Raw genomic sequence first — 24,865 nt, 5'->3', positions numbered from 1 at the left:
GCAATGAGAGGCGCGTGGGCACAGGCTGTATCCCAGGATCTGGCCTCTGTCCCTCGGGGGGGCTCAGTTTGTGCAGAAGGAGCTGGAAGGGGGGCTCGTTTGAGACACCAGGATGATAGGAAAGGGTATCTTTTCATGTCCCTGATTCCTTAGTCTGACTATGGGGCTGGTACCCAAGGTCAGGAATACAGTTGTGAACCCCTGCTTTGGGATGTTGCTTTCAGCAAAGTGCTTCCAGGACAGAGGCCAGAGACATCCCAGGAGGTCCCCCCCTGAAGGAGTCCAGACCATGCTTTTAACCCCCATCCCCACTTAACAAAAGTCCCTCTGAACACAGACACGTAGGCATATTTACATTTTATGATATATGTTTATTATTCAAAGGGCTCCACACATTGAGTCTTTGAAAGCCAAGAGCAGAAATCTTTTCTTATACCCATGCTCAGTCCCCTGGGTCTGCCTACCCAACCCCCGCCTCAGGTTCCTAAGCAGGGCTGCTCAGGTCCCGCTGAGATCTAAAATGCAAGGCTGGGGTGGGGGGCGGGGCAATGGTAAGAAGCAGAGGGTACTGGTTGGGGGGCTCAGTGGCAGATGGCACAGGGTGTGGCAGGGGTAGTGGATCCCACTGGGTCCTGGATGGTCCTGGTCCTCTCAGAGGGGCGTCTTCTCCAGTCAGCCGGTTTCATTGTCTTAAGCAGGAGATCCAGGGAGGGAGAGGTAACAAAGATGGGCAGAGCCGCTGCTGGAAGATGGAAGCAAAGGAAGCATCAGAGGGAGCTCCAAGTTACTCTGGGTCACGCCAGCATCCCATAACCCCTGAGCCACCTGGCCAGCTGGCTCAGAGACCTGTGTTCCTTCTTCACTAAGTGGCCCTGGTATGCCTTCCAGCTTAGTCTATCTGCAGGGAGCCACCACCCAGGACAGAAAATAGATGGAGATCCCCGGCTTGTACAGGTGTCAAGCCCATCTACCCTTGTCCTTTCCTTCTGGCATTCTCTCTCCCAACGGGCTCATCCCACCAAGCCCTCCCCCTTTCTATTTTTCCTGGCCAAAACCCACCACAGACACCACCACACCCGGAAAGAGATAAATAAATAAAAGAAAAACAATCTCAACTGTGAAAAGCAGTCCAAATCAGAATTCTTTTCCGGCCTGAGTTAATTACACTTTAAACTGGCATGTTTACTGATGGGGATTTCGAGTGAACAGAGACGCCCCCCCCCAACTGTTTGTACAGTAAACTTTGCAGGCTGGCGGCTCCCCCAGGCCTTGGCAGCCCCGCAGCTCTGGCTACCCTGCCTGCCAAGGAGAACGTAGCAGAACCATGTATTTTTGAGTGTTAGAGAAAACGAAGCTGTCGCAGATGGCAGGATTAGGGTGGGGTGGGGGTGGGGGGAGAGCAGGGCTGGGATGTGTGCCTCCAACCCCGTTCTGTGTATCTTCTACACAACTTCTGGGCCCCTTGTGCCCTGGGAAAACCCCATCCTTGCTCCAAGCCCTAAATGAACCAGTCCTGAGGGCAGACACTTACCAGGTCCATTGATGGCTTCAGGTCAGGCCTCAGGGCTTGCTTGTAGCCATAGCTGTCCCAATGGTCATACCCAATGGGACCGTTCCAACCTAGGACTAGCAGTGCGGATGGAAAGTAGGTGGAGTTCCTGAACGTTTACTTTGGAAGGACCAATCCAGTTCACCTGTCTACAATGGAGAGACAAGCCAACAAGCAAGCATTCACAGCGCCTCCTCTGTGTGGGCAACCTGGGCAAGCAGAGGCACACATGCGGACACGTTCCCAAGGGCCCCTTCCCAGGAGCGTCGATAAAAGATCGCATGATGAGCATCCGGGAGAGCAAGTGAGATCGTGTGTTGGGCTGGAGCGAGAAGGCTTCCTGGAGGGGGCAGGGCCTGGGGCAGCCTGCCCTCCCTCGGGGTCCCTCGCACTCCCAACCCGGCCACCTTCAGTCGCAGGCTGCTGCTCTGCGATCCGCTAGCTGCCCTCCACGTCGCGGGGATAATGAGAAAATGATGGACGGGCCTCCATCAGGCCCCCTGTCCCAGCCCTCAAGCCTGTCCTCGCCCATGACAAATGGCCCCACCACCTCCACAGGGGCTTCTCGGCGGCCCCAGCTCTAGCATTGGTGACACTGCTGGAGATTTATGTTGTCTGCCCTGGATGTTTCTCCCTTTCCTTGTTTCTTAATTTCTTCAAAAAAAAAAAAAGTGTGTTTTTATTTATTCATTCCACAAACATCCTCTGAGTGCTCCTCACAGCCATCTATTCATCATCTCCCTGTGCTAGCATCTAAGCTCATTTGATCCCAGGAAGACAGGTATTTTCTGAGCATCTACTAGGAGCCAGCCCTAGGGGTCCACAGGTTCTCACGGCCTTTCAAATCTTGACAAAGAAACACCATGGACTCACTAGATGTGGGTCTGACTTCAAGTCCCCACCCCAGGGGGACAGGATCCTACAGTCTTGAGTCCTTAGCTGCTCAAAGATGTGATAAGAGAAACTGGCTGACTCAGGGAACTTAGCCCCTGAGGACCTCATGTGAGGAGTGACATCTTTAGAACTATCCTAGCCTACCTAGCACACAGCCAGAAGGTACTCAGCTCTTCCATGCAGTTCTCCAGCCTCTGATGGGAGGCAGCAGGCTCATTCACACACACACAGACACACAGACACACAGACACACACACACACACACACACACACACGCACGCACGCACGCACGCACGCACGCACGCACGCACGCACGCACATGCACGCGCACACACAGTGACAGAGACAGCTAATGCAGGCCTTCAGAAGAAGCAAACAAAATAGCCAATTCGGGCCTGAGATTTAACATCCACAGTGTCCTGGGTTTCCTGATGGAGTAGGCAGCCCCATTATAAGGCAGACCTGAATGAGAGCATCTTAGTTAATGGGAGAGGAACCAGGTAAGTTAACAGGGAAAAAAGAAAAGCTTGACAATCTTGGCAAGCAATGTCTTGGGAAAAGTGAGCCTGCCTCACTGTACAGAAAGATGTGGAGACCTATTCAATGAGCTGTTTGTCATCTGTGGCTCATGGGGTCATTTCTAGAGGTACATGGGCCAGCACAAGCAGAAATGTTAAGAACACATAGCCTGAAGCCCTGTCTCCAGATGGGTTATCTTGGAAAGTCCTCAACCTCTCTGAGTCCTAGTAAATTCCTCTTCTGTAAAACATAACCTACTCCCTGTGCAGGTCACAAATACTCACTGGAGACAGCCAATACTTACTCCCTACACACACAACACCTCCCCCCTCTTAAAAACAGTAAAGGAATGCTCCACTGGCTCAGTCCGGTCACATCCAGAAGAAACTATGGGATGGGCAAACTGGCTCTAACGTCTGCCAGGCACAGAGAAACAAACGGCCTGTGCTCTGTGACCTTGGCACACAGGGTTTATGCACTATCTCAGAGATGGTGAATTCTCTGACCCCTGAAGTGCCCCCAGGGACTTTCTTCCTGCCAGCCTGCCGGCCTGGGGGACAGACATTTTCACTTGACTCATTGGATGAGAAAAAAAATCCTTTGTTTGTCTTTTCTTCTCCTCAAACAATAGAGAAATCTAGCGCTTTTGCTTTTAATAAAAGTCTGCCTCAAGTGGGAGGGGTCAATCCTCTGCGGGGGTGTGTGGTGGGGTCTCCGTTGAGTCTGGAATGTGCACGCTGCTGATTGCTTGGTATCCCAGCTGACATTCTGTCTCAAGCATAACACTCCCTTGGTGGGTGAGGTACCTGGGGCTTTCCCCATCGAGTGGTGAAGGGACTTGGGGTGGCCTTCCTGCTGCTGCTGTGGTGTGGCTGCGCTTACATTGGAACAATTAAACTGGGAGACCAGCAGCAGCCTCGCATACGCTTAATATATTCCAAAGATGTGCCATTAACAGCAATTTCCATCTCCAAATGTTCCCATTTACTCAGGTCCATGCATAAAATATTAGCCCTGACAGCAGATCAGGCCCGCCGCCGCCGCACAAGGGGCTCTATGGGCCTCTGGCTCACTGCCACAGAGGCCTTCGTGGAGTGGAGGGTGGGGGCTGGGCTCGGCTGAATCTGAGGACTAGCGTGGGGCCCCAGCTACAGGAGTGGAGAAAAGCCTGCAGACCTAGCTAACCTGTCCCCTGATGCAGCAACTCTCAGAAGAGTGATGCTCTGGGGTGGGGTCGGGGTGAGGGACTGGAAAATCAAACAGCCTCTAAGAAATACAAAGACTATGCAAAACCCAGCTTCCATATTTATGGAATCAGCCACCACATCTTATGGAATTCCTGCTCCATGCTCACCACTTTCCAGGGGATTAACTTAATATGGTTTCTGCCTTTGGGGACTCTATTAGTCAATCAGCACGCTTCATTATTCTGTCACTATAGACCTGGCCTGGATCCTAAGGCTTAGAATACAGCAGAGGATAAGCCAAGGAAGTAAAAGAGGAAGGGAAAGGGGGGGGGAGGGAGGGAGAAGAGGGAGGGAGGGAAGGAAGGAGGAAGAGAGGGAGGAAGGAAAATGTAAAGGTCTGTCCCTGACCTGGGAAATTGTTTTTTTTGGGGGGATGGGGGGTGGGGTGGGGTTGGAGAGCCTGGGGACATGAAGACTGTACTAGGCAGTTTGGGACAGCAGGTAGCTTGGGAGGAACACCTAACAAGCAGGTGCTAGTGTGTGGAAAAGGAAGGAGCTGGATAGCTGTTGCCAGCCTGCCTTCCATGGCACTGCTGAGCAGGGACCATTCCATGCCCCTTGGAATCCTGCATTCCAGTGAAAGGAATGTGTGAGCATGAAGGCTGGGGAAGAGGGATGGACTAGGTAGGGAAAAGGCAGCCAGGACCAGCTCCCAGAGGGAGGGGCATGGGCAGGTCTTCCTGAACAAGAGGAAGAGACTGAAGAGAGACCACGTACCCTTTGGGCGGGGCTGTGGGGGAGTGATGATGGAGAGGGGAGGGAGACACTGTCCTCTGTGGACACAGAGGATTTTGGTGATAAGGAGGCCCAGAAGAGGTGAAGAAGCCCACAGGGTAGAGCTGCCAAGGTGAGGGTGCTAGTTACATTGGTGGTGGGTGGGGGGAGTGGCAATGCAAGCCTACTCAGAAAGAACTCTTTGCCACTCTGGAGATCCTTACTAAATACCAAATGTCCCTAGCCTACGTCTCCAAGGCTCCTACTGGGCACAATCAGCTGCTTTCTGATCTCCAGGTCAAGTCTCTATGGCAAGCTCACAGGAGTCTGACAAAGCCAGAGTGCAAAGATGGAGAAAGCATGCGTTAAGTACGGGTCAAACCCTGTCTGGGACTCGTGTCTGCTTGAGGTGGGGACACAGCTGGGGTATCACTGCCTCATACACTCAGGGGGACATTCTATGCTGTTTCTAACAGAGGAGAACTGGGAAGGTAAGAGGCCAGGCCGCAGGCTCACACACAGACATTGGTGTCAATCAACACAGAGGCTTCTGCTGCTGGCATCAGCATCTCAAAGCAGAAGTGTTCCAGGGTAGGATGTCAGCATCCAGAAAGTAAGCATCTCAGAGACAACCTACTTCAGGTACTACGAAGCAGCATGGACTCTACATAGGGTGCTTCTTCCTCTAAGATGGGCTTCCTAACCCCCACTGAGGGAGATGTGATGCTCTGGATCAGGATCAGTCAGATACATGCCTGACCATCAAGCTGTGTCCAGTGGGCCAGCAATGCATGTCCCTCCCCTGACACCCAGGCTCACAAAGGTGAGATCCAATACTAGAGAGAGATGACCATGTATTATATCATTATGAGGAATGGAAACCCATCATGGGCTATATGTACAACTGGCTGGCCTGGTTCTTTCCCAAGTGTTATGCCATCCTTTTGGTATTGGGAGGCACCCCCAGGTGCAGGGCATGCAGGCATGCAGCCCTCAGTGGAATGCCTTAGATAGGGACAGACACCCACTCCTGTAGCAAGAGGCATGGCAAGTGGAGAGATTCTGGTCATCCATCGCACACCAGGCCAATGCTCTGTGGCCAGCCTGCAAGGTTGGTGTGATCCCAGGAAGCTCCTCAGGATGGATGTGAAGCTGAGGCTCGGTGAAGAGGGTGGCAAGTGTCATACAGAGTCCATGCATTCACCTACCGAGCAGTGCTGTGGCACCTGGTATGTACTGCTGAGTGGCAGGAGTGACAGGTGGTATTGAAAACAGGCCATCTGTGTTATATTCGTCATTAATAAAGCGAACTCATCACAGACAACCTCTCCTCAAGTACCCAATGCTGGCTGCTGCATCCATGGAGCTTGCATCACCTCCTGAAGCTGTCCTGGGGAGGGGGGGGTGAGGTAGAGATGAATGGTGAGAGGCGTTGGACACAGACAGCACACAGCCTGTCCCACCCAGCCCAGTCCCCACTGAGGTAGCAATCTAGAAGCACCATCCCATTTCCCACCCCCACGGGGGCTGCAACTCCAAGTGCTTCTCCAAGCTGAGTGTTGATACTGAGAAAAGATCAACCATGTATTATTCGAAGTCAGCCAAGCGAATATAACACGGTCGATCTCCCTTCAAGTACCAGCAGAGGTGCTGAGCCGAGGTAGTGGCATCCTAGACGCAAGCTGCAGCGGGCACCGACGGCTAGTGGACCAGGTGAAGTACATTAGAAACAATTACTTTCCAGCTGGTCGACCATCCGTCCCATACCCCAGAGCAGAGATGATTCCACGTTCTTCCCTGAGGTGCCGGGGCCTCCACTCGGCCTCCCTGGAGGGATTTGATACCGAAAAGGGGTTCACCGAGCAACATTCGTCCTCCAGATGCAAAGTTGCTCGGGTAACCTCTCTCCGAGTACCATGGAGAGGCTCGGATGCTCAGACCAAGGCCGATGCTTCAAGGTGGCTGTGTTTCCAGAAGACCCATCCCTGGAGTCCCTCAGAGTTTGAACCCCCACCCCCATTCAGCAAGGAGTTACCCTCCACTACCTGAGAGCAATTATCCCATCACCTCCCCGGCGCATCTGCCATCCTTTCATCTCCCCAGAATGACTATCTAGAATCTAGAGCCTTCCCTGAGGTTGACCTGGAGACCCAGGTAGGCAGGGGCTGGCACTGAGCAAGAGAAGTGGGCACAGTGCAGGAAGTGAACACAGAACTCTGCTCACTCTCAACACTCGCTTGCCAGCCCTGGAGACAGGGAAGCCCTAAGATCCTGCATGCACACCCTCCACCCTCTCAGTGAGGATGCCTTCCAGAAGGAGCAAAGCGGCATTGATGCCAACATCCAGAGATGCTCCTCTTTGGGCCCAACCACCGCATACCCCCCCAACCTGGCACCCCCACCCTGTCATCCCTCACAGGTGGTTTAAGAGGTAACAGCAAGAGCTGCTTGACCATTCAGCCCATAAACAAAACAGTTAAAATGTCAAAGACAAACATGGATGGAGGAGAGGAAGAACAATGCAACCGGACCCTAAACAGTCTCTCTTCACATAGTGTAGAACGGTTCATCGGAAGAACCCGGACAAGCGTGTCACAGGAGAAGGCTAGCCAGTGAGGGTCAGGATTTGATGACATGGGCCACAAGCAGAGGCTGGATTCTGTGCGCACCACCCGTTTTGTAAACCGTGGAGTGGGACCGACAGCAGAATCCTTTCTCTGACATTGGCAAGAGTTCTCACAGGCTTCTAGCCTTGCTGCAGTGCAGAAAGAGGCCGCTCACAAGCAGTCTATCATAAGGGGAAAAGACGTCATGGGCAGCTTCATCTAGGTGTTCTGGAAACTGACCTGTGGATCAGAGGCTCCTTCCTGAGCTGGCATCACCTCCTGGAAGCGTTCCTAAGAACCACACAGTGGCAATGGCGATGGCTAGTGGTAGATACAAGGTCTAGTCAGCAAGCATGTTTAGAACTGTCCAGGCACCTTGTCTTCCTCCAAGCACCTGTCATGGAGAGGGCTCCAGCCACTGACCAGCTCCAAGATAATGGTGTTGCCTCTGAGGTCTGATCATCGAAGTAAAGATCCTTCTGGAAAGAACCACCATGAAACCCTAGTCATCTCTAAAGCGGGCCAGAAAACAATGAGCCCTATCACACCCCGGGCAGTATATTAGATCCTAGATACATCAGCTCTGTGATAATCTCCCAGATGGGGCCAGGCTCCAGGACAAAGAGACTTTCAGCACCAACAATGGGCATGTCTTAAAAGCTAACACTGAGAGCTGGTCACATGGGAACCCAAAGGAAGGGCAGTCCCTAGAACGTTCCAGGTGCCAACTGCTCAGGAAGAGCAGACCCCACTGTCCATGAAGCATCCACCCCACCCTGGAGCCAGTGTCTCACCCAGAATGTTTCTTGAGGCTAGAGGAAGCTGAAGAAGATTGCCCACCGGGTACATGCTCTGTCATTGGCACCCATTCACATCCTCCAGTGGACCCTTGCCAGCTTGTAACTACTGCAGTCGCCACACCTGTCTAGGAGGCACTCTGTAAAGGTTTGGGACAGAAAATAAAGTTTAGCCACATGAAGGACCTGCATGAGACCAGGTCTTCCTAATGCCCCACTGGCTTCAGTCTAAGCACATAGATTTTCCCCACCTGGCCAAAAACTGCACCCGCATTGATTTTCATTAAAAAAAAAAAAAAAAAAAAAAAAAAACAACTTTTTTTTTTTTTGAGCAAATTCCATTAAACTAATCCAATTCCCTGTTTAGCTTCCTTGACTGTGCTGTTGAGCCATTTTCATTTCTTTTATTTCCCTTGTTATTTCCTCAAATCATTTTCATTAGGATCAATTCTTTCCCATTTAAAAATCTGAACGAAGATTTGATTCCTCAATGTGTGTTCATCTACCACAAATATTACTGCTCACAGCAGCCGCCACTATCGCAAGCCGCCTCTTGCGGCTGCCATGTCTACAGAGTACTGTTTCCCCAGGTCAAAAGTCGTAGCTGAAATGTTGTCAAGAAAATTGGATTCTTCTGCCAATTTGTAGTCAATTGAACACATTTTCCTCCGAGCCGTTCCGGTAGTTTGTAGTGTTATTTTGTGATTATTTTATCACTATTATTTAATGTAAACGGGATGAAATGCTGGTCTCCTCTACTCATTTCCTAACCCATCCAAAAAATGGAGAACAAGGTTTGGTGAGAAATAGGGGAGAAAGAGAAGCACACAGGGAGTAGGGTGGGTGTTGGGGGAGACAATGAATGGAATGTAAGAGCTCCTGACCTAGAGAGCTGGAGAGAGGAGGACGACAGAGAAGGCAGGCTGCCATTGTCCTTGACACAGTCAAGGGAGAGCTCATTTGGTCAAGGTGTCTTCAGATTAGAGTAGCCAATGTGTTTGGAACCAGGGGGCCTAAGTGCTGGTGTGGCAAAGAGGATTTGGGTTGAGAAAAGCTGCCAAGCAGACACTGGCATCTCTTCATGGGTTCCAGGAATCCTGCATCTGGTTACACCATCCATGTTCTCTGAGCCACACCCTTGGCTGTTCACACCTTATCTCCATCATCCATTCTAGCATGTGGCATACACAGAGACCCTCCCCAAAGCCACCCCAAGCAGGCTTTGATACTCAAACAAAAGTTGCCTTTGTGTGATTCAACATCAATAAAGCGAATTCACCAAGGGCAACCTCTGCTCCAGAATCAAACGTCAGCACAGGCCGAGAGCAGTGCAGGGCACCTCTTCCCAAGGCTGCACTGCCTCCCTCGGCTCTGGCTCCCTGACTCCCACCCTCTAGTGAGGCTGGTGTTACCTCCAATGAGCCCCCAGGTCCAACTTCAAAACAGCCTTTCATGGACTGCCTTGCAGAGTTCTATCCTGCCTACAGGTGGAAAGAGGCTTATATAAATGCCTTGTGGGTCCAGGCTTTGGCCAGCAACTGGTCACTCACCCAGAAATGTATGGATACCAAATCTGAATCCCAAAATGTCTCCCAGAGAAGTCCTGAGGTGGGTCTGACACAGTAGGAACCATGACTTCTCTGTGTGGTAGGGTCCATCTGGCCCACCAATGAAGGCTGACCTAAAAGGGGGTGACTCCCTCTCCAAGGCAGCATCCTGATAGGACAGAAAGACCCCACAGACAAAGCAGCATCGTCAGGGAGTACAAGGCTCTGGGGACGTCCTCCATTCTCTCCAGCTTCTGAGAGGCCTCGAAGAGGGTTCAACAAAGAAAGCATGTCAAGCTGCCACTCATCCAACATCATCCGTACCGTGTACACCTACAGGGTACTAGAGACGAGGCTTCCGACTTCAAGGAACCTGTGCTCCAGAGGGTGGAAGGACATCCACATGGTAACTACATTCATGCAGCGAGCATCATTACAAGATCCATTGGGTTTCCAACTTTCCCTGGAAAACCAGGCACCACGAAAAAACTGAGCACACATTCAGTGTGTGTACATACATACCTTATAAGCAGCCATTAACGCTCTCATACAGACAAATTGAGGCAAGACAGATGACAGGCTGACTCACTCAAGGTCACACCATTAGCAAGCACCAGGTTAGTAATGAATGCTGCCGAGTCCTCTCCTTCACAAGGGACACTGGAGTCAAAGGAAGAACATCAGCATTCTAATACTAAACGTCACTGTTAGATGCCCTCCCACATTCCAGTCTGGTAGCTGGTTCTACTTCCTGGAGACAACCCCTGGACTCGAACACTGAGGATGATAGCGATGAATGAACAAATGGGGGCCTGTATCCAGCTAGCCCCACCCCAGGGGTGGCTCAGATTCTTCCTTCCCCATAGCATGTCTCCATCTGAGACAGTTTCTCATCTAAATATGGGTTTTGACCCAATGTGCTTGCTCTTTTTAACAATGGCCAGAAAACCACAGAACCACCCAAAATAGTTGGTGTCATTTCTGGGACATCCTACATTGACAACCAGATGACCTAAATCTCATTTTTTTTTTTTAAAAGCACTAGGTACAGGGGACACTCCATTTCCTTACCCCACACAGATGCTGACAGAACTCCCCCGGAGAAGCTCTCCCAGGAAGATTTTAGTGCCGAAAGGAGATTGGCCATGTAATACTCATCATAAATAAAATGAACACACCATGGACAACCTCTGTTCAAACACTTGATTTCGGGAGCTTGTGTTGGCATGTCCCAGGCAGCAGGCCTAAAGAGGGAATCCCTGAGGGTTGGGCAGATAGCTACACATTCTAGCCAAAGGACACGTGCCCTGTGGCTTGGGCCATTTCTTGTCCCCTGCCTGTGGTTAGGGCCACTGTCAGAAGCCATTGCACTATCACAGAAGGGTTTCCCAATGGAGCACAGGGTGTGTCCTAGAGAGCCGTGAGAAGGTCTCTCAGCAGAACAACACTCAGGGAACAGAACTGCCACATCTTCCAGTGAGCCCAGAGATGAGTGCATGCCAAGAGGGCTGATGGAAACACCCATGTAGATGTGTGTGTGTGTGTGTGTGTGTGTGTGTGTGTGTGTGTGTGTGTGTACACAATTCCTAACTCTGAACTTGAACTTGAGAGCCACATTTTATACCAGAGAAGTGTAACTATCTGTCATCTGTAGAGGGAATAAACTGAAAGACTATAGGACACTTCCCCTCATTCCAAATAGGTACAACCTCCACGAGTGCCGCAGAGAACCAAGGATGCACTGGGTGAGGACAGCATGTGTGCTCCTGGATCTGCCTGTGGCGAATGACCTCTTCACTTACCCCGGAGAAGCGCTAACACCAAAGTCCCACCCTGAAGTGAGGGTCAACCCCAGAAATTCCTCCAAGGCGGGATTTGGTACTGAAAAATAGGTCAACCGTGTATGATTCGTCACGAGCAAAGCGAAGGCAACACGGATAACCTATCTTCAAGCACCGCGGGTGAGTGCCAGCGTCTCTTCTCCGAAGCTGGCTTCCTCCAGGAAGTCCCCCGAGCACAGTGAACACAGCAGGCTAGTGCGTTGACTGCAAGAGGGCTTGAGGCTATACCACACACCCCACATCCAATCCTTCCCCCCTGAAGTAGTCATCTAGCCTTGGCACCATTGCTGAGGATGGGGTGTCTAAGGAGTGTCTTACAGAGTCTGATAAAGGAGGTCCTACATGCACAGATTTTATCATGTGTATCATAAGAGTGGAGGGTCCCTAGCTTCACATCAGCATTGAGGCAAACAGCAATGATGCTCTTTTTTTTTTTTTTTTTTTTTTTTTTTTTTTAAATAGGCCTTGTGCCAAGGGATTGCCTGCAGAGCTCACAGAGAGGCTAGGTCTACAATACTGGTCATAAAAACAGTGTTAGCACTGAGTGCCAACTATGTGACACCATGGTGTGGCACTGACCTTAGGGTCATGGCCTCACCTCTCATGGCAAGCAAACTTCCAGGATGTCTGCCTAAAGACAGGTTGTAACTTTTAATGAATGGCCCACTGCATGTGAGAAAAACAAATAATTGAGAGCAAGTTCACATACCTGCCCAGTGATGGTGGGTCCTGGGTCCCTGTCCATCCCAGAGGCTGGCGCAGCAATTAGGCATCCTGTCAAGACAGAAGGTGACACCGAGAAAGGGGTCTGATTCCTTTAACTAAACGAATTTGTGATGCAACTGACAACAGGGAGGACTGCCATAAAGATGGCACAGTGACATCCGTGAGATGTCAAAGTTCCAGGACAAAGATGGGGGAATTTATACTAGTCATGAGGTCTGAGCCAACAAATGGAGCAGAGAATTCACCAATAAATTTGGTGAAACCTTTGAAGTACCAGACAGAACCTTATGCAAACCACCATGTTATAATTGTGTGTGTGCAGGTCGGGGAGGGTAATGAGTGCGCGGGGGACACGTAAATGTGTGCAGAATCCAGGTGTCAACATCCAGTGACTTCCTCAATTGCTCCCTACTTTATTGCTTTGAATAGGGTCTCTCATTGGACTTGGAGTTCGCTCACTGAGTTGGTTACACGGGCTGTCCAGTGAGCACCCCAGGACACATCCTTTGGTCTCTGCCCCCCAACCCTGGCCCAGTGCTGGGATAACAGGTGCACATTGCCATGACCTAGCTTTCTTTTTAATAGGTGCTAGGGTCAAACCCAGAGCCTCATGCTCGCAGCTTTGTCAACTGAACCATTTGCATTTTGACCCCTACAGCCAGAAAGAAAGGAGCAAACCAAACTTTTTAATTCTGGGCTGATTATAGACAGCCAATGAAAAGTTAACAAACTCATGAAAAGGAGAGTTATACAGGTGCTAGAGGGACATTCCTGGAGATAAGAGACCTCACAGAGGACAGTACTCCCAAGTCTCTCCCCAAAGTATATACAGAACTGAGAGTACAATGGGCTTCGGTGTAGCTAGGTGGGAATGCTTGTCTAGTATGCAGAAGGCCGTGCGTTCACTTTCTAGAACTACAAAGGAGGACCCACTAGATAATATATCTAGATAAATGAGAAGTTTTTTGAAAGCCACACCAAAAGAGGTAGTAAAATAATACAGAAGATGATAGCGAAGAATGGACATTCTCAGAGGAAATGTCTAAAGTAGGCTGAGAATTCTATACCCAGCTAATCTGTCCTCTGTGGTTGAGAGCAAGAGACCAGTCTGAAGAACTCAAGGGTAGTATCTGTGAGACATTCTTGAAGAAATGACAAAAATCCTCATTGTCTTGAGAGATGAATTAAAGACTCCAAAAAAAGAAGGCAGAGTTTAAACAAAACAAGTGGCCAAAGCTATTCATACTGAGGACCAATCTTCAACACTTCTAAGACTTACTTTCTAATTTTTCCCAATGGAAAAATTAAAATGCATAACCCTAGTAAAGAAAGCGTGTGGGTTGGTGTGGGTCAGCATGGGGGCATGGTCATGTCTGCAGCTGTCAGAAGCAGCAGGGGAACTGGTTCTCCACTACTCACTGCTTTCCACATCACCTTTCTTAGTGGTGTTGGACTCTTACTTCAGTAAGGCAAAAGAGGAAGCTTACTAAATCTTCCAGGCTCCTTTAGTTGTTTCTTTATGTTAAGCACAAGTGAAATTATTTAAAATAATGAATATTTTAAATAAAATGATTAGACACAGAGTAGATTCATCCCTGTGAAATGGTTTTCTCTCAGCCTCCCTTTGCATTTGTGTGTATAGTCTCAGGAGGAAGTTTGAAATTCCTAAAGTTGTTTATGTGTGGGTGGAAACTTTTGTAATTTTTTTAATTTAATTTTTTCATATTGCTTGAATTTTTATCACAAGCATGCATCTTTTTTATAAATATATGAACAGGTAGAGTAAATACTTTTTTCACAAAGAAAATTAAGAAATAGAAAATATTTCTTCCCACTTTGCTCCATTCTTCTGATATCCTGGCTGACAGGCATGGAAAATCATCCACTTACTTATCTTCCTCTCTCCCCAAAATGTTCACCCCTGGAACCCATTCCTGAATTTCCCAACATGTCTAGAAGTCCTCCCTGTAAGACAAGATTTGCTAGCAGTGGAAGAAGGGGGATGAGATCTGTTACTTTCCTTTACAAATAGATAAGAAACAAGAGATACCATGGGCACCACTACATCCATGCCTTAAGTCTATAACATAGGTGTCTTTCTCAATGCTGGCAACACCCTCCATGAAGGGCCTGGATGGAGTTAGGGAACACTGGCAGGCCTGTCTGTTAGTTACAGAGGCAACCACATGTTCAAGGACACTAGAATAAAACTAACATGAACGTGGCTCCCTCAAGACTGGCATCAGGTCTAAGAAGACACCTGATGAGGTGTGATACTGGAAAGAGGTCAACTGTGCATTGGGCATCATTAAATAGTGTAAACTTACCACGGACAACCTCCCTCTGAGTACCAGGAGGTGGCACTTCTCACAGCATTCCTGCATCTTCTTCAAAGCAGGGCAGCTTGGGAGCAGCTTCTGAGAGTGGACAGGACCCTGAGGATGAGTGGACCAGGTGGCTCAATCAGACCCATGCTCTCTGGCCAACCCCTAGTTCATCAGCCCAAAATTAGTGCCAAGAGGAAGGTAACTTGTCATGCAATATTCAGTGAGTCGAAGGTGGTGGAGCCACACTCACAGAAAACCACAAGTTTATAAAACAGACTGTCCTGTTAGATGAACCTGTGCTCACTTTCCAAAGACTTCACTTGAGGGTATGGAATGGTACTGATAAGTCAACATAGGGTCCCACAAAGTCCTGGTTCCCAGTCTATTCTATATCCTGAAAGTTAACTAACAAAAGCTGCTTCTAGGTGCTCCTCCATGGTAGAATTAGGTACTAATAAAAACAGAAGCTAGCCAGTATATTTCAATATTTAAACAGATAGAATCCCCCAACAGCTACTGTGACCTTTCTAAAAATCAGAGGTGTCTTAGGAAGTTATCTTAGGGTTAGTTATCTTAGGGTTAGACACTGGGATTAATGTGTGAAACATGCAGCTGGAGGGAGACACATCACATGTTCAGTCATCCAGAAACCCACCTTGGAAACAGCACTGGTTCAAGAAGCCCTCTGAGGCAGAGTTTGGCACTAAAAGAGAGGAGAGCCGTGTATGACTCGTTTAGATGAATCGAATTCATCACGACCAGCCTCTCTTCAAGTACCAGACATGAACGCCAGTGAAGAACGTGTTGACTCTTGCCAAGCGGTGATCACATCCTCTGTCCTGGGAAGAAGGGGAGGGACAGCAGTGGGTAGTGGGCCGAGCCGAGTGACATACACCTACATTGAGTGCATGCTCACCCGAGGCACACTTACCTGAAGGGGATGGTGATGCCATTAGATCCGGTTAGCCCTCCTGGACTAGAGGGGGCACCATTCTACAGTTTCCACAAAGGGAGCACATACTCGAAGCTCCCATGGTGGTGTGGTGATGGCAGGACAACCATGATGGTATCTCACAGACTCTCCTGCAGAGAGACAAGAGACTGAGGTTAGAGGACCAGATGATAGATACATCAGCTAAGTAAGGCACATGCTTAGTGAAGTACAATTCAGTCACACACCCAGGAGAGAAGGGACTTCAGGTCCCTCATGGGATGTCAACATCATGTCCACATCTGAAGTCAACACTTCAAGTAGGCTGTGATAGTGATGTAGCAGCTAGCATGGATGCCTCATGGCATCTTATGTAAACATACACCCCCAAGACCACAGTTCATCCTGGTCCACTGAACAGGCACAGCCATCAAGTCCACTGATACTTCCCCAAACTTGACAGGATCTCTGGAGAGTCTTCTTTGAGTGAGATTGATGCTGAGGGTTGGTGACTAGGTGGCCCACAGGGTGAACAGAGTGCACGCCCCTCTGGTCAACCAGTCACATACCCTGAATGGTGCTGGCACCAACATCTCTTCTGGAAGATGGCCTCTCTTCAAAGTCTTGTGAGGTGATTGACGCTGGTAGTAAAACTAGAGCTGCCTCCCCAAGGTTGGCACAGCTCACTGAGAGGCCTACAGATGGGTCAGATGCTCAGGGAACCAGAACAGGTGACTCACAGCTAGCTCAAGCATACTGTCCGTGGCCAACCATCCATATTTGACTCCTCTACAAGCTGGACTGAAAGGCCATCTTTCTGCAAGTTGCCATCGTGTCCAGGAAATCCTTAGAGGTAGCATTTGGTACTGAAAAAAGTGTTGTCCGTGAATGATTCGGCACAAGTAAAGCGAATCCACCACGAACAACTTCTCTTCAAGTACCACAGAAAAGCAGAGACAAGACAGACAAAGGGCCCCTTCCACTTCTCCAAGGGTTATGGTTTCCAACCACCAACCTGCAGGCAGATTGGATGCTTAGTGTTAGTGAGGTGGGGGATAAGTGTTCTTGGAACACAGTTGAGTGAGACAGGGGTGTCCACTCACCTTCCTCGCAACGATGCTGGCATTGTCCTCTTTCTCTGAAGTTGAAACTTCCTTGGTCCAGAGTCTGCACTGAGAAGCTTTCAAGAGGAGAAGGGGAGGCCACTTGCTGCAGGTCAGCAGTCCTCTGCAGGTATATAGAGCCCAGGGTGTGTGAATGGGGCCTTGGACTTCTCTGTGGTGCATACACAGTTAGCCACCTGACACATCAAACTCCTCAGGTGACTACAAAAGTCCCACCACAAAAGAGCCCAGCCTGGGCTACTAGCATCCTCAGGTGGATCAAGGGGAGGTTCACTGGGCTCTTCATGATCCCAGGAGATCCTTGCCTCATCTCTAAGAAATCACTTTCAAGAAGAATGCTATCACAAATGGCTTATCTACTTCCTAGTTGGATGTGTAGGATCACGTACCATGTCCAGATTCCAGTGGCTAGCCACTGGGAAGCTAGTTATTCCTTAGAGTAGCTTCCCAAAGCTCCACTAAGAACCTGCCTCCCACTTTTCCATGTCCCACCACCCCCATTGTTCCATAAGACATTCCGCTGTCAAAGTCCCTCATGGCTTCACTTCTTTCCCAAAGCTCCACCTTCCATCCTGATGGAAACCTGGTTCTCCTCTAAGGCCATGGAAATTGTTTATCCCCTCAATTCCTACACTTCCGGCTACGAGTGATCAACGTCTCATGCCCCCCCTTCTTTTTCTTTGTAACCACCTATTTATTGACACGTCATCTAACTGCCCAGACTTCCTCACTTGCAGTCCACCCTTGCTCCCATCTCACTAGCCTTTCAGACCCCCAGGGTTATTACCTTAGCTGGGATAGCCATGACACCAGCGAGGATGGCCCCTGTAGCCCACGGAGTTACTTGAGAACCAGGGCTCAGAGACATCCTGCCTGTACGGCCTCTGGGCCCTCCTCTTCCTACCTGCTCACTCCTGATGTTGGCTCATCCAGTCCCCACCTTGAGGGCACCGCGCAGTCTCCACACCTCCACATCGGGAAGACCTCTCATCCTGGTGACATTTTTATCAGCTCTCCATGACCTGCACAACGGCCCGCATGGATTCTCTTGTCACTGTCCTTGCATCAGAGGGCTCTTCAGAACACAGACCACACACTGTTCTCTGGTGCCTCCTTCCCCACAGCCTCTACCGCTCTCAGAATAAGAGCTCAGAAGTCTCTGTACATACCTGGAACCTCCACAGCAGCTCTGGGTTTGTCCTTGTATGATCACCACAAATGAAGCCAACAGCACAAGGGATTACTGCTCTGCAAACAGCAAAGAGGCTGCCCATGGACCCCGCCTTCTCAGAGACATCCACCATCCAGCAAGTCTCCCTAAGAAAGGATTGAGGACCAAGAGTCAGGAGAATTGGTAACGCTCCTTGCTCTCCTATCTAGCCAAATGAACAACTGTCCTTGAGGCTGGCTGAGGTCAATCGCCCTTCCCCAACAAGACCAATGCTCCCACACAGGACCCAATGTCAAGAAAGCAAACCTGGAGGGCTGGCGAGATGGCTCAGGAGTTAATGCTCTTTCAGAAGAACTGGGTTCGGTTCCCAGAACCCATATGGTTGACTCATAGTCGTGTATAAGTTCAGTTCAAGAGGATCCAATGGCCTCTTCTGATCTCCGCAGACTCTTGAATGCACTTGTTACACATACATAGACTCCGGCACACACACACACACACACACACACACACACACACACACACACACACACACAGAAACAAAAAAACAAATTAAAAAAAATATATATGTACATATACATGAAAGAAAGCAAACTCTTAGCTTGCCATAGCCCATTTCTGAAGTCACAGTATTTGGGAGCCTGAGGCAGGAGAATTGGCATACATTCAATTCTGGGGACTTTGGTTTTATAGTGAATTCCAGGCCAGAGAGATTCTGTCTATAAAAACGTAACTCAAACAATGAAAGGGAGAAAAATAAAGAAAGCAAACTGAGTGGAAATCTGTCTTCATATACGAGGAAATCCCCTTGTAAGGACCCCACTACTTGTTCAGAGCTGGATGGCCTGTGGGAGCCACCCAAGACATCATTTGGTAGGAAGAGGCTGCTGGCATCAGTTTACATGTGTGTTCTTTGATCAGACTCCTTTCTCCTATGAGGGACAACCCTCTGCCCCAGGGAGCTTCCTTTTGGCCTACTCAAGTCTTGACAAATGGACACTCCATTAGAAATGGCTTCCCAAGTCTTAATGGTATATCTCTGGAGGACATGGGGCTTAGTCCCAATTATGCCCAGGCTGTGAAATAGGCTCTCCTTCCCTATACCTAGGGAAATATTTATGTTCCCTCAATGGAGCTGGGATTATACCTGCCAAGATGTAGCAGAAGGATCTCATGCCTCACTAGTGCAGCTTGGGTGCTGAGGGTCCAGTACAAAGAAGCCTGTGACCTTCACCAGCACATCCTGTGTCCTTTGATCCATCAGATCTTCCTGGGCTTTGGGCTTCCATTCTGAGGATTCTTACACAGACTGGCATGTGCTTTTGGTAGCTGATGGTACTTTTCTCTGACAAAGAGAGAGAGAGCAGGGCTGGAGCAACCTGAATTCACAAGTGTTCTAAAGATGGGGTGTATGGGCTGTAGGCCACAGATATCCCTAGTGCCTGGGTTTACCTGGGTTTACCTGGACCCACTCTACTCCCACGTACCTTGGGCCAAGTCTGATGGTGTCCTTGAACGGATTCTATCCAAGGATTCAACAGGAGTGGTCGTCTCAAAGGGAACCGTCATCCAGAGGGTGGGAGCTGAGCTTCCCATCAGGCATAGGTATCATCCCTGAAGGTGATAGACCAAGAGAACAGTATCTTTCCACATAGCAGGGTCAACCTCCCTTTCCCAGAATCAAAAGATACCCTAGAAGCTAGGATCTCCTTACCTTCTGGGTGTGATCTCCACGAGCAAGGAAGGAAAGAAAACCAGTTTCTCCCAGAGCCAAGCAGCAGGTCAGGAAGCTCTATTGAGGTAGTGACTGCACCTTGTTGGTGTCCACCAGAGGAAGAAGTGGGTGCCAAGAACAGTGACCTCAGTGAGAAAAAAAGACCAGGGTCAAGTTAGCTTGCCTTTCCCACACCTGGGGAGAAGTCAAGCCTGAATTCCCAGGGTGTTCTTGGGTGGGATGTAACCCTGAAAACCAGACTGTTCCCAGGGGAGTCTTTATAGAGGATGTGACTACTTTTCATGGGTTCTTCCCACTGCCCACCCATCGTGAAAGGATTTTACCCACATGCTCTGGACTGGGGAAGCCTGCAGTCCTGTGGTCAGCTTACCCTTGGAGTGCATCCTTGCTCTGAAAACTGGTGGAGCAGAATGAAGGAAGGCAATCAGAAAAATGCATCAAGTTCACCATCAGCAGGACCAAATTTCCTAGGGCTCTTGTCCATCAGCAAAATATCCAAGTAGCATCCTGAAGGAGGTGCAGGGCTCATTTGAAGGTCACACAAGGCACACAATCTCGTATCTCTTGTGAGGGAAGACCTTCAAAAAAGTTTGATATTCGGAGATTGATATTCAAAAGGAGTTTTTAAACTGTGCAGTATTCGTGGTGAGTAAATAAACATGACATTGATGACCTCAAATATCTTCAGATAGTTCTGACAGGAAAACCAAGGCCTCTTGTCCACTGCCATCTTTGCTTCCAGAAGATTCTTCCCGTGATGAACTGAACCCCTAGTCAGAGAGGCACATGCCCACAGCCTGTAAGGAGGCACATGAGCTGACATCAACCACTCAGTGCTACACATTGGTCCCAAGGTCAACATCTGGTCTGACACAAACCCACACCCAAGGAACCAAGTTTGGGAAGTTTCTTAAGGTAGATCAATTTAGGGAAAAAAAAAAAAGGACACCTTCTCTGGTTCTCCCTGAGAGGTGGGTTGGATGACAAGAAGCCAGCTGGGGAACTATCACAGAAGGGCAAGGCTGTCGTGGATAATACCTCTTTAGATAATGTGGAGGGAGTGCTGCCGGCCTCTGCAGATAGGATTCCTCTGCTCCCACGGCTGTGCTTTCAGGAACTGCTCCCGAGGATTAACTGGAAACAGAGGGTTACAGAGTCAGATGGCCTCGATCATCAATAACACTTAAGGCTGGGACCTGGTGCTGACAAGTCCTCCATGAGCCCCTCCCTGAAGTAGTTCTTATGTCTGGGAAGCCCATGAAGGTATGATTTGATTTGAAAGAATAATCACATGACATTTGTGGAGAAGGTGGCTCTTCACAACTGACCACAGTTTGATTATCAGAAGGATGCTCAGTCATGATGGATAATGTAGGGCACATGGGAGAGATGGGGCACACACACTACAAATAACACACAGCATCATCTCCAGCCCCCAGTGGCTGGCTACACGTGTTGTCCACAGACTGGCAGCATTAACATCACTTGAGAGCTTGCTAAAAATGCAGAATCTTGGTCCCTCAATCAGAATCTGCTTTTTAACAAGATCCCTAGGCGATGAATATCTTAGCAGCACTGAGCAGTTTGAGAGACCCTACTCTAACCAATGATTTATACACCTATGCACACCACACACACACCTACCACACACACACACACACACACACACACACACACACACACACACACATCAGGTGGTGGGATGAGTTGAAAAGATGTGCTGTTGACCACAGTGTCTTAGTCCAGATACACCTAAGATAAGGTCAGCCCAAAAGAACCCATGTTGTGTCCACCACGAATAAGCCATAGGAACAGACGAGAGTGACTTAAAGCAGCCGTGGTAGGAAGTGCCCTCATTAACACTTGTATCTCCCACAGGAAGTCTGTGCTCAGAATGGATGCTAGGGAGAGTGGGTGCTGGACTTAGAAGTCCTCGGTCAAGCTTTGTGTAGCTACAGAGTTGCTTGACCCCAGGACCTCACCCCAAGGAGTTCTTCCGAGCTCAGACTGAACAGCAAGGACAGACAGGTGAGTTATTCCCAGTGTCCTCCAGACCAAGCAGGAAGAACTAAGGCACCAAAGCTATGGCCACTGCAAAGCTGTCAGCGTGAGAGCACACGGCGGGAGATGGGGGACGAGGGGATGGGTTGCATTCTGAGGTCACTGCATGTTAAGAAGAAAGCTTACTAAAGTCACCCTCTCCTGGTGCAGGCACCAGTGTCCATCAGCTGAAGTCAGCACTGTGTTCTAGTACCTTCTGAAGCAAATTCAGATAACTAAAACAATGCTTGTCCAGCATTAATCTTCATAAATACAGAGACCATACTATGGACAGTCATTCTCTAAGTGCCAGAAAACTACGGTATTGAGAAAAACCTCAGGATCTCCTCCAAAGCCAGGGGCTCCTCTGCCCTGATCTCCCATGGTCCAGACTATATGGCTAGTGGGTCAGTGTCACTCCATGAGAGTCAAGCACATGCTTGTGGAGCCAGTCACACTCTCAGGTGAGAGGCAGGGGGCTGAGCCCAGTGATGATCTCTGAGATCAGTGTCACATCCCCAAAGCAGGATTTTCTGAGTCACAAAAGCTATGCTATCCCACCATGACCAAGCCGTGGAGATGGCACTACCTAGGAGCCCCTGGACCCTTTGGGTAAGGTTCTGAGGTAGGAGCCCAGTGCACCCTCTACACATCAGTTGTGAGTTCCTTGCCCTCTGCCCAGGTAAGGTTAACCCATGCACCTCCTTACAGAGCTATCTTGGCATCCAGGAAGTCCATCGGGGTAGTATTTGATACTCAAAAAGAAATTGTCCTTGTATGATTCATCCCAAAAAGCGAACACACCAAGGATAATTTCTCTTCAAGTATGAAACAGTAGCATGGCACACGAGCATCCATAGGCCTCCTGGGAGTGAGCACCGCCCCTAACACTTGGCTGCACACAACACACACGTGCATCATGCATGTGCTGCTCATGGCTCCTCAGGGAGGTGAGATGCCATGGAACCCACTCCCCATTCAGCCTGGCAACCTCACACAAGAGTCTTCTGAGGGTAATGGTGGCTGGGGTCAAGAATCCAGGCAGTGCCATCCTAAGTGAAGCAAGCATTCTGGTGGCCCCGCTGACCCCACTGCATGGGGTATCCTGTTCAGAAGCTGCTGCTGGAATGCTGTCACTACTGAGCAGCACAGGCTTCACCAGGCTCATTGGAAGTCCAGCACAAACTCTAAGCGCCAACACCCACCCATGTACCTGACAGAGAACTTCTGTCTCAACATTGACTCCCAAATCCAAGGAGAGGTTTTGCTAACACCACCACCACCACCACCACAGCGGCCACTAGTCAGCTCACAGCGCACCAGAGTTTTGGCTAGCACAGAAGAAGCAATGAGCCTCGGCTCTACGCTTAGCCCTATGAGAGCCTGATCTCTCCCAGCCCCAGCAGCCATAGGCAGCAGACCCCCAACGCGACTCCCATGTGACACATGAGACAACGAGCATAGCACGACGACATCCTTGTCCAAGGATGTGCACTGGAAGTGTCAGAAGCAGGATCCAGGCGCAGGAAGCCAGGCTGCAGAGTCTGCGCACTTGATACTGAAAAAGTGGATGACCCTGTACGATTCGACATGAGTGAAACGAAGAGGACAGGGATAACCACTCTCCAAGTACCAAAGGTTGGCCTGGAAAGGAAGGCCACTGCCTTGGGTGGACTTGCTATGTCTTCCAGGTGGGGTCCTGGGGATGAATTAGATGCTGAGGGTTAGCGGACCACAGCACACACGCCAAGCAAGAAAACATGCACACTCAAGTACCACATCACAACAGAACACCAAGAACGAACGAACGAACGAATGAACGAACGAACAAACCAAAAAACACCAAAAACCAAACCAAAATGAAAACCATGGCCCACACCAGCACAAACCTGACCATCAGCCTGGGCTGGGACTGCCCGCCTGGGAAGCAGGGACCCAGGCTACACACACAGTGCATGCTTTGGAACCCACCCACACAGAACAAGGAGAGGGCATGTTCCCAAGGTCTTTCCTGAAGTCATCTTGCAACCATAAAGCCATCGGTGCCAAATGGAAAACCCAGGAAGCAGTTTGTCACACACAAGATGGATACACACGGTCATGCACACACATACCACATCCCTCGCTGAGTGTGGACGGGATCCAAGATAAGGTTTGATACTCACAGAGAGCTTGCCCTTGTATATTCCATGTCAATAAACCGAATATACAAAGGGCAACCTCGCTTTAAGTACCAAACAATAGCATAAGGCAGGTTCCGCTCTAGCAGGGTCAGCCTCGTCGCCCGGGACTTAGCCTGGGGAGGGATGGGAGATTCACAATCAGCCGACCAGGTGGCAAACACCACCTGCCAGATGTGTGCCCACTGGTCAGCTCTCCATCCAAGGAGCTTGGGCTGGGATATAAGAGGGACCCTTCCTGGCTCTCTCAGGAAATATAGAACTCAGTTTCTTGCTTTCTGAGGGAAGATCTGGCTAGGAACAGTCTTTTCCTTAGTGAAGGACCCTTAGTATCCTTACTCTAAGATGTCCACCCAGTGGTATACCACACACAGGAGGCAGGAGGACCTAATGAATTTATGGAAGAGATAGGCCAGGGTCCTTCCTGCCTCCCTAAGAGTCATGGATATCGGTGTCACCAGACATTGCTCCCCTAACTCTGCCAGATGCTGGTATGGGACAAAACTAGGAAAAAGTCAATATTACACAGGAGTAAATTCCACATGCCACTGAGTGATGGAGGGAGCCATCTCTCCTCTTTGGCACCTCTTCCCCACAGAAGAACAGGCTGTGGCTGCCATGGATGAGCAGTGGGCCATGGCCAGGAGGAACACTCACTTTTCTTGGACAAGCTGGTCTGCTTCCTTGGGTGGGTGGGTGGGTGGGCTGTTCCAAATGCCTCTTCTGATAGATCCAGCCACAGAAGACTGCTAGAGAGGCAGCAGGTGACTACAAACTTCAGTCTCTCCCCAAAGACAGACACCACATCCAGGAAGTCCCCATTGGGAGATTGGTGGATCAGGCCTGAAACCATTATAAATAAAAGTGGATCCCTGTGACACTCCATCACGTGTATCGCTGTTGGGACAGTCCAACAT

At 49.6% G+C, this 24,865-nt stretch overlaps 1 long non-coding RNA gene across 11 annotated transcripts; it reads right to left on the bottom strand.

The window, feature by feature from the left end:
* Window positions 1–350: 350 nt before the first annotated feature.
* LOC114684503 lies at window positions 351–24,647 on the bottom strand. 11 transcript variants are annotated; one of them, XR_005092859.1, is made up of 7 exons: window positions 24,606–24,647; window positions 20,767–20,862; window positions 15,423–20,525; window positions 8,324–14,875; window positions 7,770–8,008; window positions 1,532–6,313; window positions 351–742 (listed from the first exon to the last, which is right to left on the bottom strand). It is a non-coding gene; the product is annotated as an uncharacterized LOC114684503 (long non-coding RNA). The 11 variants fall into 11 exon arrangements; XR_005092864.1 differs by lacking the exon at window positions 24,606–24,647 and having other exon boundaries at window positions 8,324–12,488; window positions 14,768–14,875; window positions 20,767–24,599; XR_005092861.1 differs by lacking the exon at window positions 24,606–24,647 and having other exon boundaries at window positions 15,423–15,606; window positions 15,699–20,525; window positions 20,767–24,599.
* Between the last annotated feature and the right edge of the window lie 218 nt (window positions 24,648–24,865).

The sequence above is a fragment of the Peromyscus leucopus genome, chromosome 14 (assembly GCF_004664715.2).
Source record: "Peromyscus leucopus breed LL Stock chromosome 14, UCI_PerLeu_2.1, whole genome shotgun sequence".
Lineage (NCBI taxonomy): Eukaryota > Metazoa > Chordata > Mammalia > Rodentia > Cricetidae > Peromyscus > Peromyscus leucopus.
The sequence above is the reverse complement of the archived record's forward strand: the minus strand, read 5'-3'. Positions and strand labels throughout refer to the sequence as shown.